Below are 9,559 nucleotides of genomic sequence, written 5' to 3' on the forward strand. Positions count from 1 at the left end.
ATCAATACATTTATGAAGCTTAGCTATTTCTATACGTTTTCAAGAAAAATGATATTCAAAAGCCTCCCATTGATTTTTTTATAAATGGTTCATGCAGAAACTTGCTTGACAGCCAACAGGAATGAATAAGCTTATTCCAATAAATCACCACCATGTCTGATTACAATATTTTTCAATGGCCAGTTCTGTGCAGAGAAAGAGATCCCTATGGGGAGGTCATTTGTCAGCCTAAGTCAAAGCTTCAATGTTACTCTAAAATACTGTAGTTGAAGTTGAGTGAGAGTTTCTCTTTTTCCTTTCAGGAAAAAAAAAAAAGGTGTAAAGAAAGTAGAAAAAAAAAAATAGGGAGAATCACAGCACTTATATAAATCAGGACACAGTGGCCATGTGTTTTCGTATAAGCTCCTGGTGCCATTACAATCTGTGTTCTAATGGGGCACTTATTTGTGAAGAGTCTTTTTTACTTTTATTTTTTTCTACATCTACATTTTCTTTAAAACTATTGCAGTTTATTTTTTCAAGGTCTGCTTGAGACCGTTTTAATCATAAGATTATCAGAGTCATATTTATCAGTGCAGTGGCTACTATGATATAGACTCTGTCCCTAGGAATTAGTTTTGCTCTCAGCTCTTCCCTTAATTATTTTTAACTAAACAATAATCCCTATGTCTGAAGCAGCTTCTGCACTAAACAGTTGTTCCAGTGGGATATAAAACTTAAATGGCAATAATTCTACTTGCTTTACTCCACAGCTGTCAGCCAAATCAGATTTTTTTAATAAAGTGTGCATTCTGTTGTAATATTAACCATTTCAACAGCAGCAAGAATCTGATGTCCTCAGTTAACAAGGTCTTGATTTTAGTGGAGTTACTGGCTGAAGAGTGAAGGAAAGCTTTTATTTCAGTGCGTTTTTCAAATGTGAGCTAATACAGTGAAAAAGAACAAAAACTATATGCTGTAGATTCAAGTTAAATCTTAAAAAGGGAAAGATTTCTCTTAGTTTTTCCTTGCAGCTATGTAGTTTGATACATAACTGGAGCTACACATTTTCATTGTTAGTTGAGAAAAAGACTGAATCAAGTTGCATGTTGCGGGCATGTTCTGCTACTGTTCTAGCATCCAGAAAGGCAATAATATTTGGTGTGCTTTTGCTTCCCAAAGAACATAATGCAAATTTAATTCCTAACAGGAACCACCCTTTTGCTCTCTTCTTCTGAGAAGGATAGATATTACATACTAAATTAAAAAAAAAATCTGTTCCAAAAAAGGATTCAGGTATTGTGATGCTGAGTGTTGTCACATGTAATTTTTAGGTGGCTTCTACCTAGAGTGAAATTCCAAGTGACTGATTTCCTAAAGCAGTTTGTGGGGAGATGTCAGGAAAGGATGCAAACCAGACAGACTACTGAGCAGGGAAGCTGGATGGTACATGTGGTCAGGTTGAGTCTGAAACCTGACCGTTCCTCAGATGTAGGTGCTACTCACAGCAAGACCATTAGGTCTTGGCACAGCTCATCTTCGTTTGGGCTGGGAGGTTAGTCCTTTCCTTCAGTACTGAGTAGAAGGGTGGTATCATCTCCTTGACCAGAGGTGCTTCAGGAGAAAGAGGTGGCCCTCTGACTATGAAAACGTAGCTTCCTTTGCTGCCGCTTTGCTGCAGGCCACAAAGTCTCCAACATTTAATAAAGGGAGTTTCCCCTCTAGCATTTAAGACTCATGATCAGCACTTCATATCAAGCCCTTGCAGCTTAGTAGAATGAGACTTCTTGACCTTGGGTACTAGAATTCGTGAGAGACACACTGGCCACAAGTCTGTTTTGCCTTCAGTTAGGTCACTGTGAACATAACACAAGATTTTGATGGAAAACAAAATGAATTTTAAACTACTAAAGGGCAAAGTCAACAACATAGTTGCTAGATTTGGAAAGCGAATGCAAAGAAACAAGGCAATTACATACCTTATTAGCCAGCTGTACTTGGCTGGGTTTCCTGCCTCTACTCTGCTTGTTTGCCCAAGAGCTGACAGGATGGATTCGTAGCTCGTTAGAGCTAGGACCAAGTTCCTCTAACGAGCCACATCCATTTGGCATCATCTTTCCGAGCTGGAGCCTCCAAAGCCTCCAACTTAGCACGAAGTCTGTATTTAATGAACTGCTTTACTCACCAAAGCTTCTGTGGAGTGTAGACATACCCCAAGGGGATTGCCAATAACCCAACAGTCTTGATAGTTAATTTGATTGCTGTTTGAATTTATGAGCCTTCTGCTGATGTAAATCTGTCTGATGTAATATTAGCTGCTGATATACAGACATGTTTTTGAAATACTACTTTGTACTGGGTTGCCCAGATAGTGTTATCACTCTCTTCATCAGCAGATGATGTATTAATACCATACAAATGGTGCTCTTAATACACAGGTTGGTGAATATACATTGAACCATCTGAGCTTGTAAGATTTTAAGTAACTAACTTGGCTAGCACATCAGAATTATTTATAATCGAACCACTTCAGGGAAGCAAAGATATAGATGAAACACTGGGAATAAAGGAAGACAGAAAGTTCAACATATATGGTTTGTTATTCGAGAAAAACTTGAAAATAAAGAGTTTTTCAAATTTTGCGAATGGATTAAAACCTTGAGAAAACTTTCATATCGGCAAAACAAAGCAGGCTTTTTTCAACATTTTGGTAAACTAAGTACCACAAAACCAAAAGTTGAGTCAACCTGAGATATTTTGTTCAACAGAAAAAGGTGGTGGTTTTTTTTTTTTTTGCATTATGTAATCTTTTATTCCCTTCATGTGTTGTTCAACTTTTAACAAAAAATAATGGTTTTGAAATGAAAATCAACGAAAGTTAACATTAAAAAAGTACTATGAGATTTTGGAAAGCTCAAAAGTCCATATGTTGTTTCATCATTATATTGACCTCTTTCCAATAATTCCGATAGCAAAATACCTCTTAGTTGCACTAGGAAAATTTTCTTTCTGGATTTTCTCCCTGTCTCACACCCTGAGAAGACTCATTGCCCTGAGTGAGAGATGAGGCTGAAGAAGATGTGCAGCATCCGCAATCTAATTGAGAGTGTTTGTTTGCATCCTAATGATGTCCAACATGGCCAACATTAGGTTTCTTCAAGATAATTAGAGGTGAGCTGGGTTTTCAGGATTTCAGTTTTAGAGCTTATATTCTGTACAAATATAATTTTGGGTCATTTGTTTAATCTTGCCCAGGGCAACAGGGAGTGTTTCATTACTATGTGTTGAATCTTTCAGACTTGGAATAAGTGGGAGTTTTCTTTTGCCTTTAGTGCTAAAAGAGGTGAGGTTTTGATAAAAAAACCCCAAAAAACAAAAAACAAGAGCTAGCAGCAGCTTTACTGAAAATACCTTACTTTGCTAGGGAACTTCAAATCCCTGAAGCCTCCCACTAGCAGCATATTTGTGTCTAATTCATTAATTTCCGGTAGTGACTGTTTCTTACCACTTGTTCTCCATTTCCAGTCAAAATGTAGCGTGGGTCTTTGCAACGCAATAAACTAACCACTTTTACTAAGTAAATAATTAGATCTTTTAAGGTATGTTTTTTCCCCACAAGTAATAAAATGCAAAGGATTAGCTCTCATTATCTGCACATTCACCAGCTTCAAAACGGTGTATGCATTCTGCAAAAGAATTGATGCAGTGCTCGAGAGCAGTGCAGGAGTAGCAGCCTTGAAAACTGAAGAGTTCTTTCCACAGACTGGCTGCTGTGACGGAGTCCACTTACTTTATTTCCTCTGTCAGGTGCTGTTGGGATGCACAGCTCTTTTTTGGAGACTCAGTTCTTTGTTGTGGTATAACTGTGATGTCCTGTACAGTCTTTGGTAATACAAAATGATTTGAACCAAAAATTTAGACACTTGTGTGATGCATTACTAATTGCACACTCATTAACAGTTACTAATGTGTTAGGGCATTGGACCATTTGTTTATAGTTTACCTGTAGCTCTGTAGCCCAGGGAGTACAGTACTGTCATTGTTATTAATATGCCACAGGTGTTACAGTGAGTTTGCAAGACCTCAAGACTGAGGCTTCTTAGGCTAATTTTGTCTGAACCTTTCTTGGACTGCGTGGAGCTTTGTTTTTTTCATGGTTTAACCTCAGCATTATTTTCTCTAAAGACAGATTGCTATACCTAATTTAGTTTACTTTTGCTTATCTTTGTGTAGTACAACCATAGTTTTTATGTAGGTAGCTGTAACAAGCCATTGTTCTGTGTAGAACGATGTATTTATAACATGGTGACATAGTGTAGAGGAATACAGGCCTGGTGGGATAACAGAGCCCTTGAGAAGTGGGGATGTGGAATGTGCAGGAGATGAGCAGTCATGGGGTGATAAGAAGCAAGGCATAGGCCAGCACTGGAGAGCCTGCAGCTATAAACAACTGATCATTGATCACTTAAACAAATACAGACCCAGGGCTGGGTAAAGTCATCTTAGGGATGAAAAAAAGGAACAAAGAACAAGTATCTAATGTGAAAAAGGCCCCATGTATATTTTAAATTTGGATGTAATGCGGACTGAGAGAGTGATGAAGAAAGACTCATGTTAGGAAACATAAAATAATCCCAAAGTAGATCCTAGAGTAAGGAAGAAGAAACTCTCATCATCACCATGCTGCTTTAAGCAAATTACCTGAAATGCTGGCAACTTACTGTGTTTCTTGCCAGACTGATGACACTACCATTAGGAACCCAGAGAGTAGTGAAAGCATAAGCAAAACACCTGGAAAAGGGGTAGAATCTAGAAATGGGTATACAATTAAATTATGTTATTATTACTGAGACTTTTTTTGGTAACAGTATTTTTTTAAATTTTATTTTTTTAAGAATAATTATATCTGGACTAATAACAGCTCTTTGATTAGGCTATTAAGGTTTTATGTATCCTGACAATAAATTCTTGATTTTATATACCATTGAATTCCTTTTTTGCACATTGCAATATTTTGAGAATCAGTGACATAAGCTGGACTAGGTTTTGTGCCCACATAATATATGGGCTATTTTCATAGAAAGGGTGAGTGAATCATGCCCCATGTGGTGGACTTCATATTTCTATGAATTTATAGTTACCACCAATTCTAAGAATAATTAGAACATGAATGGAAATATAATTTAAATAGCCCATGTACTTGCCATGTTGGTTCTATTTCTCTTACTTATAGATTTCTAGTCTTAGAGGGTTGTAACACCCAAGGCTGTTACACCTGAGAGCACCAGTGCAGAGGGCAGTAGGAACATTGCCTTTCTCTTGGATTGCTCTGCAAAAAGCCAGGAAACTAGGGAAATTTACTGAGACATGGTGAAGAAAAATGTTCATTGCTTTTCTTGCTAACCGTGGGTCCCAGAGCCATGAACAAACTGTTACAAAAGAACCCAGTTCTTTCAAATTAAAATTGGGTTCTGTGGGGAGTCTATGCCGATCAGGAGGGCCATTGCAATGCCACCAGCCGAAAACATACGCTGAGAATGGAAAGACTCTCTGCTTTGATATCTTTTATGCAAGGTTTGTAGGGTCTGTGCACAAAACTACAATTTGCTCCAGGTCCAGCCCTCCCCTCGCATTTCAGCTGCAGAGAGCATCTGGCTCTTCGGGAAGTGCATTTTCTCCCTTTGCCTGTAACTACCATCTGTCTGGGAGAATTGTGTTCTTTAAGGAAATAGCCATTTCTGGGAATAGTCTAAGTAATGTCATTTTGTATATATAGCCTCCATTTTACTCAAATGAACAGATCACGTACTGCATTCTTTCTCTTTTTTCTTATCCTGCCCAGTTAATCAGCAACACAAAGAGGGATAGATTCAATTCAACCCTAATTACTGTGGATAGGATGTAGGGAGCGAATAGTTATGAGACAATGCATAAACAAGGGTGTGATTCATACTGTGACAAAAACAAGACACTGCAGATGCAAATTGTTTTCAGGAAAGAAGATAAGAGCAAACAGAAACCCATTTTTCTTCGATATCCCCATGACAAAGACATTAAAATATAATCAGATGCTAATAGTATTAAAATTTCAGACTACAAGCTTAATGGAAAGAAAAGCCTAGCACAAACAAGGTAGGAAATGGAGAACCATGTAAAAATTAGAGGAACCCACCCTGCAAGCTCATCAGCAAAAAAAGGACTACATGTGGCTGTATTTTGTGGTCTGGGGTCTTGTTAACAATAAGGGCTTATAATTTTTAGTTAACAGAATAACAGAAATGGAGAAAGAGAAGAGCTCTTGGAGATGGTGGAGAAAGGATAACAGTAGGAGGTGGAAGAAGTTGAACAGCTTCATAGTAGTTAAAAGAAAATAAAAAATTCAGCTACTTGTTTTGCAGCAGATTGATTTTGCTTGTAACTTTCTTATTTAACCTCTTCATTCATGAATAATCACCAGATTAATTAATTAGCAACTCATTAGACATTGTCAACTTTGAGTTCTTTGAAAATTTAATGGGAGAGAGACCACTATTTCTTCTCCATAGAGGAAGCTCTTTACCAAAGTTATGAGATGTGTGAGAACGACGTGAGAACTCACCACCAAGACATGATCTGGACTTCTGTATTTCTGTCTCTGGAAATTTTGGAAAATTCTACATGCCAAAGTGGAATGAAGAGGTGGTTTTTGAAAGTGGATTTTATGAGTCTTGGGACATGTGAAGAGGAATGCCCCCTTAGAGGTGGTGAGGATATATACCTGAATGGTAGCAGATGAACACCAGCTTTCTTCTCAAATTTAGGCTGATATCCACACATGAACAAAAGTTCGTGATAAAACTCTAGATAGGAAGTTTCAGTAATTTCTTCTTTGCAGGCTGCCTTTTTTGTTTGGCATTTGACTAGCTCTGAGAATTGTAGTGTCCTGATTCATGGCCGGGACTCCTCCCTGCAATTAGCAAATAATAAGAGGGAGCATTTGGGGAAGAGAAACAACATAAAACTGGGTGAGGGAAATACATGAGTGGATTTAAAGGAAGGAATTAAAAGCATTCTTGTGAGTAAATTGGTCTGCTTAGCCCACATAGATTGGACCTGAAGAAATACAGAGGAGTTGTGAATTACTCTCTGCTTATAAACAAACCAATTAAGACACCTTAATCAATGGCAATAAACTTAAACAGAGAGCCCTGTGGAGAAATGCACAAGCTAGATTGTGTCCCATGGAAAGTGATGTCCTGACAGTGCAGGGTGGCCACTGAGACAGGTAGAACAGTATGTTGTTGCTACAGAAATGTTATACTAAGTTTGGGCATTTTCCCAAGAGGAAGGTAATGTGTAAAGGTATTAAGTCTCTGTTCTTCATTACTGCAGGCAATAATTAATTGGTAATAAAGTAAAAAATAAAATCGTAGTGTTTCTAAAGAACATCCTTTCTGCCTCACATCCTTTCTGCTACAAACATCCTGAAACCAACATGGTATAAAAACCTAGCAAAATATAAAGTCTGAAGGCCTCAAAAATTTCAAAGTAAGGCTAGGAGAGAGTCAAAGAGAGGAAGTAAATTGCAGAACAGGACAAAAATTTTCAAAGTGTTTTATTCTAATGTTGAGAATTTCTTCCGAATCCCAAAAGTTGTTGAACGATTTAATTTTGAGTGCATAAATGAGGCACAGGAATCACACATGAGAAAATTTTTCCAAACTGGGGGAGTGCAGCAACTCATCCAGAGGATAAACTCTAAGTCTAGGTATGATATCCATAGTGAAAAAATCTCTAGAATTTGTCTGTGAAAAGGGAGAATTGTCCCAAAGGCAGTCAACCTAAGCTTAAAACCAAAAATATTTAACGACAAACAGCTTAGAAGTCATATTGTGAGTATATTGAAAGGTGCAGAATGCTTTTCCTGCTGTCACTTCCACACATATATTTCTCAAACTCGATTTTGCTATAGTGTAGATTTCTTGCTCCAAACGACTAGTTTAACGTTTGTACCCAAACACTACTTTTCTCATGGTTAGAATGTTCATGATCAGTTTATAACCGCTTTATACAAGGATTCAGTGATTAATCTTATTCCCTTTAATTTTCATTTCCGGGTTTCAGATGCACTTTTGTTATCCCCGTAAGGAAAGTTACGCACTCCTGTTATAATTCTGGTAGTCCTTCCCCATACAGTTCCAACTGGAGCTAACCTTATTTTTAACTAGAAATGACTTGAATTACATTTTATGTTCTAAACAAGCCCTTATGAATGGTCTGTAAAATGACGAAGAACCCGTTTCATCTGAGAAGCCGTAAGTTTCAAGGAGAACAATCTTGACACGGGTAAGGCATGAAAATACATATTGAACAGCAGCATACTAAGCATTTCCAGAAATATTTAGTCTTCTTGAAAGCAGCAGCACATTTGTGTCCAGAGAAGTGGAGAGATTATATGGACATATTTAATTCATGAGGACTTTCTCAAGGAGGGTTCAGAGCTCATTCTTATCATTAGGCCTGATTTATCTGAACAGGCCCCAGAGAAAGCTTTGTTTTGCTCTGCTTTGGAACAAAACCCAGACCTTGGAAATACTGTTTATAGACAAATAAATAACTGGGTTGAATTAGCCAGTATAAGAACAAGAGCTTTTCTAAAGTGCTTCTAATCTGTACACTTTGTAGACCAGCCTTTTGAGCATAAAAGCCTATCTTGACTGCTGTAGAAGACACTTCATTTACTTTTTTCCAGAGTTTTAAAATATCACCCATCCTTGTGACACTCTTTATTTTGTAGATGTATTCTCACAATCTTAAGTTCTCATTGCTTTGATTTAAACACTGCTAGCCAAGGACAATGGATAAAAAGTGGACTATCACATTCAATGACAATTTCTATCACATAATGTGCCAAAAACGTATTACATAGAATCATAGAACTATACAATATCCTGAGTTGGAAGGGACTCACAAGGACCATTGAGTCCAACTCCTGTCCCTACACAGGTGAACCCCACAGTTCACACCGTGTGTCTGAGGACGTTGTCCAGTCTCTTCTTGAACACTGTCAGGCTTGGGGCCGTGACACCTCCCTGGGGAGCCTGTTCCAGTGCCCCAGCACCCTCTTGGTGAAGAACCTTTTCCTAATGTCCAACCTAAACCTCTCCTGGCACATCTTCCTGACATTCCTTTGGTGGGAAACCCTTCACCAACTTCATGGCCCTTCTCTGGACACTCTCCAGTAGCTTTATATCATTTTTACAGTGTGGTACCCAGACCTGCACACAGTGCTCCAGGTGAGGCCGCACCAGTGCAGACCAGAGCGGGACGACCAGCACTGATGGACCCCAGCACCCCAGCACCCTTTTCCCAGGGTACCTTACTAAGTAGTTCTCTGAGCAACCTGAAGTCTGCTCTCCTCATATCCAGAGTTAAGGTCGTGCTGGCGGTTTTCCTCCTGTCAGCATAGATTTTAAACCTGACTGCTTCATGGTCGCTGTGGCCAAGGCAGCCACCAATCACCACTTCAGCCACAAGACCCTCTCTGTTAGTGAGCAACAAATCTAGGAAGGCACCTTTCTGGGTCAGTTCCCTTAGTACC

This window comes from Caloenas nicobarica, chromosome Z (genome assembly GCF_036013445.1).
Source record: "Caloenas nicobarica isolate bCalNic1 chromosome Z, bCalNic1.hap1, whole genome shotgun sequence".
Lineage (NCBI taxonomy): Eukaryota > Metazoa > Chordata > Aves > Columbiformes > Columbidae > Caloenas > Caloenas nicobarica.